Raw genomic sequence first — 5,840 nt, forward strand, 5'->3', positions numbered from 1 at the left:
AGTCGCTTTGCGATCTTAGTGAAGCTTTATATGAATCTTCGGTAGTAGCCAACAAGGCCCAGAAACTAGCGCATATCCGTCCGTGTTCTTGGTGTTGCCGTAACATCCCAAGATTTGTCATTTATAGTCCTTAGGATGGAAGGGTGAAGGCATGAAATGTATAAGGGCTAAATTGCAATTTTGGGATCAGGAGTAGTACGTTGCGTGTACATAAGGGTATGTTGAGCGTAATAGGTGCACCCTAGTATGCTAGGCGTACACTTGTGTACGTTGGGCGTAGTCATGGCAGAAGGAAACCCTAATATTTAGGGTTTGGGGACTTATAAGCAACATTATGAGCATAAAACCCTCCCTTTCCCCAGCCTCCACTGCTTAGAAGCGTTTTCCCCAAACCCTAGCCATTTCCTTGAGTGTTTGAGCTTTTTGAGTGTTTTAAGAAGAAGGTGTTGCATCAAGGAGTTGGACAAGGAGATCAAGCTTGTAGATCTGAAGTTAGTTTTTTCTGTAGAAGCTCCAGAAGGTATAAATGTTGGAACTTTATACTTGTATGATATAGATCTAGTCATTTTAGCTTTATGGAAGCATTCTTGTCCCAAAATTCCCAAAATGGTGCATGTTATGATTTGGACTAGAGGAGCTGTCCTTTCAGACCTTAGAAAAGGTCCTAAGTGATAAAAAAACATGTCTCAATATCTAGATTTTTCTCATGCATGAAGTAGGAAGGTCTTAATGGATTAAGACCTTGTGTTAAGAACTTTCTACATGTTCAAATTGATAAAGATCGAGACTTTATAGTCCTATGGTACATTTGGTTGTTGGATCTGGAGTTTGGGCTTAAGTGCTTAAGCCAATAAGCACTTATTAGGGTTTTGGTGAAACCCAGGATATGCCCAGTGAAAATCCAGTATGCCCAGCGTACTGAGTCAACCACCCCGATGGTGGTCAACATCTGGATGAGTACACCCCGTGTACGTCCTCTGTTGGGCCTTGGGCATTTGGGCTTTGGGTTTTGGGTTGTTTATGGACTAGTTGGATTTGGGAATTTTCTAGACTTTATGAATATTATGTTTTGGGCCAAGTTTTAATAACGGATCTTGTAATTAGGCTTAATTAGGGAGTTGGGACCAATTTGGTAAATTGCGCCAATAATGGGCTTTGAATACTTTCAAGATTATGGAATTGGCATTGACCCTTGTTCCAACGAAGAGAATGGACATGATGGATTGTGTGGACCCCCCTCCTTAATGAAGATTGTTATGTCGTGTAATGATTTGCTATTTATTATGTGATAGTTCTGGATTTCAATGAGACAACGATCAGAGGTGAGTTATCCTCACTGTACTCAAGGGTCTAAGGAACTAAGTCCGACCATTTGATTTTTTATTTGTGATTGTTATTATTGTGATATGTTAGCTCGGTATCTTGGTAGATAGGATGGTTATATGCTAGTATGATATGTTAGATCGGTATCCTGGTAGATCGGATATGGTTATGCTTAGTGACCTATAGTTTGGTCTGACTGTCTATATGATGGTAGGAAATTACCTGTTGTATGTGCACATGATTGATTGGTAGTTGAGGGTATTCCATCTCGAGGATGATAGGACCCTGGTATGTTGTCTTTATAGACTGTTATGTGATTATCTGATATAGGTGCACATGTTTGATTGGTTATGGGGGACATTCCAACCCGATGGTCGTGGGCTGAGAGTATTCCATCCCGAGGATTATTGTGTTGGATTAGTGTCTAACTCCATAACTATAATTGGTATGTACTTGGCCTGACTGGGCATGGTCCATTTGGATTGCATGGCATCAGAACATTTGAATAGACCGTTTGTGAAAAGAGGACATTTGTGACATATTAATATATTATCTCCCTACCTAATAAAAGAGTAGCAATTTTGTCATGTGTCAATCAATTAGAGCTTGAAATTAATTATTTTCCACTTGTCAGTCTTTGATTTTTTCTCATTAATTACATTTCCACTAATTCAATCCTCCATTTTACACAGATGAAACACGTCAGCAAAAAATTGATTTGTAATATATGTTCCTAATTTATTACAATAACCGTTAATCAATAAATGTAATTTCAAACAATCACGTCACCTTTATGAAATCCCTTCAAATATACTAAATCCCTGCATAACACCTATTCATTTTTACAATTTAATTTTCAAATTTTCAAATAAAAAAATGTAAACAACTGTACAATATACTCAATATATATATATACAAATATTTACCTCATCTGCAGTGAATATTCACGAATTTAAAAAAGTCAAAATTAAATTGTACTAATCTACTAAATTGAGTGACTGAAAATCAGCTTGATCTAAATTAACCATAATATTATCCATTCCATTTCACATTTTCATTTAAAACAATGATTATAATTTTATAAAAATACAAATATATATATATATATATATATATATATATATATATATATATATATATATATATTAATAATTTATTTACAATAATTGATTAGTAATTATAGTTTTTTTTTTATAAATATTTAATTTATTTTATAACCGTGGTTCCCACAGGTTATAGCCTAGTAAGTTCTAATATATTAATATGAAATCATATTATTTAACTAGTATTGATCAAGAATTAATTTGGACTTAAATTAGTGATCAAACGAGACTAATTAAATATATGAGGATTGATTTTGTAAATCATTCATTCTTATATATGTGGGCTTATGATCCATGATTCCTTATGTTGGGTTTAACCCGTGTGGTGATCCACGGATACTCCATGGAGATGAAAACCCATGGAGCATAAGGAATGGGTAAAGTCATGGGTTACATGGTGTAACCCTAATATGCACACTATATAAGGACCCCTTTAGCTCAAGAAATGGGCACGAGTGACACATATGTGAGGGCTAGCCGACTTGAGCATGAAGTGTCTTATTCTCATGGTTATTCCAAGCATTGATAATGTTGTGTGAACCATTTGAGGTGTCAGACTTGGGGCACTAGGCCATCGAGCTTCATGGAGTCAAGCTACATCAACAAGGTATGTATTTCTATCTAGTTTATTACCCAAGTATCAAAGATTGTATGCTAGTTAGGGTAATACCTTGGAATATTCATATTTGCATGTATAATAGAGAAAACATAGATCCAAGGTATTTAGGGTTGCATGAACACATAGGAGTGTTAGAATGCTAAAAACCCAATAGTGGTATCAGAGCTTATGCTTGTTTTCTTGTTATACTTGCTTAAATTGCTAAATATCAAAGATTTGTCCTATCTGGACAAGGGACTCGACGAGTCCATGAAGGGACTCGACGACTCCAAGTACAAACTCATCCAACTCGCCGAGTTGGTTCATGCTCTCGATGAGTTGGACCCCCTGACATCATATCTTCGAGTTTTAAAGCTGGATTTGGTCTAGAATCATTACCTTAAGCTGTTTTGGACTTATAAAACCTATTTTATAGTGGTAATGATTATAGTAAACCAATTTCAAGGTTAAAATAAAAAATTTCAAGATTTATGTATGTGGATGAAATATTTAAAATTATTGATATGGATTGTTCATGCTTATGAGTTTTGGTAGATCATAGGAATTATTTACAAAAAGTGTTTGTTAGTTAATTCTTGATCTAAATGTATTTTAATGAAGTCCATAATTTTTCCTCAAGTTATGGATTACCAAAAGTGTTTTTATGTTACCTTGTTTTATGATTTATTTTAGATTAATGAAAAAATATGTGTTAGTTGTTTTCAATCCAAATTAATCTAAAAATTGTTCATAAAATGTGTTTTTGTAACTTGTCCTCAAGTTATATGAAAAGTTACATTTATGAATCTCAAAACTCATAAAAATTCCTTAGGTTACAAAATGAAGAGTCCTTTTCTTATAAATAGTTTTTATGGCTCCATACCTTGTCCTCAAGTAATGGATGTCCAAGAGTCTCTTCATTAAAAGCTTTTTTTTTAAAACTTTAATTAAACTCATAAGTTACGAAAATCCAAGAGTTTTGAATAGTTTCAAAACATGCCCTTAAGTTTTGGAATTTGTAAAGTTTTCCTCATGAATACTTAAGTTCCAAGTTAAGCCCTTAGAATTTTAAAAGTTAAAAATCAACCCTTATACTTTATAATAGTATAAGTTAACAACGTTTATATATATATATATATATATATATATATATATATATATATATATATATATATATATATATATATATAGACACACACACACACGTATAAGAGCAAGTCGTCTTACTATTAGTAGGCCTCATTCACGAAGCCAGTCTATAAGGGGGGTATAAGGTTACTGCCTATAAAATGGCAGTTTAATGGGTGTCCAGTCTCACCCACCACTTCCTTGACTGGTGGAGGGTCGTTAGCCGAACATGTAGGACAAAGACTATAATTCTCCCTTCATTAAAAGTATTAATGATAAATATAAAGTAACTAAAATGTTTTTATAATTACCAATCTTAGTTACTTTAGGAAAATGTGAATAAGGTGCTAATCTATGAAATTACACTTTGCACTTTGCTTAAGTCAGTTAGTGGAGCGTGTGTGGTTAACCGGTACACTAATATTTATCATAGTATCGGTGGAGTGCGTGTTGTTAACTGGAACATCGATTAAGGGTTAAATATTAAGAGTACCAAGTAATTTGCATGGCTACTTCACACCTTGTTTTGTGATCCTCAGCATCCCAGTCACAAAACCTGAACGGCACACCCGAGATTGAAACATGCCATTGAACAGTTCAATGAATCTCAAAAGATCTAGGAGTTTCAAATCCAATTAAAACCTAATAAATTATTTCCTTTTCATGGTGGAAATTAGTGAATCCTCATTCACCTACCTTCAAATATTCTATAGCTTGGATTACGGCATCCCTCTTCAAACTTATAAAATATTGTGTTGGGTCCTACCCTTAATATTTTAAATTGGGTGTTATATTAAGCACTTTAGATCAACTATCTTGAATATCTGCCAAAAGATGTTCAGTTCAGACATCTATGATCTTCCCAAATCTCTTGGAACTTAATTTCCTCCACATCCCCCAATTATCATCCCTAACCCACAAGTTCAAGGTCACTCAAGCCCTTTTGGGAAGCAAGGTCTATGTGTGATCACATCTTGGAGATGAAGGAACATATTGGCAAGCCAAAAGAGTTGGGTGTTAAAGTCTTAAGAATGTTGGATGTTCAATCACGTTCTAAGTCACATAGTGAGTTCATTTGGGACTACTATGGAATAGACTATGACATGACCCTTAATGATCTTATCTATTTGCTTGGTGCTTCTAAATCAACAATGATTTGGAGGACTACTAAAGCAAATTTGATTAGTAGATCAATTTTCCAAACCTTCAATGGACATTGACAATGGTTGCATTGGATACCCAGTAAAAGCTTTCTCTTCCCAATGGAAAGGGATTGGCCATAGCCAACTCAGTTGACCAAATAGTAAAGAGAAAGGATAAGTCTGAGATTGTCTCATATACCATTCACAAAGGGTCCATAAGGTTCTATTACCAAAAGGAAAGGGCATTGGTTGCGAAGCTGTCAAATTTACCTAAAAGATCATAAGACTGGTAATGCAAATAAGTTTGACTCTACTTCAGGTAAAGTCCACTATGTAACTCGATTTAGTTTCTATTATGAGATTCTTGTTACATGATGTGACTGGGTCACATGATGATGTTTTAATAATAAAAGGAAAAATGAAGGAAACTTAAAGAAAGATTATGCTGAATCTGATCGCAAAGATGGATTTCAATCGCTTGATTGAAGATCGGATTCTTGAGCTACTCTTAGGAGTTATGATAGATTGCTAGGAAACATGTAATAG

This window comes from Lactuca saligna, chromosome 1 (genome assembly GCF_052625555.1).
Source record: "Lactuca saligna cultivar CGN05327 chromosome 1, ASM5262555v1, whole genome shotgun sequence".
Classification (NCBI taxonomy): Eukaryota; Viridiplantae; Streptophyta; class Magnoliopsida; order Asterales; family Asteraceae; genus Lactuca; species Lactuca saligna.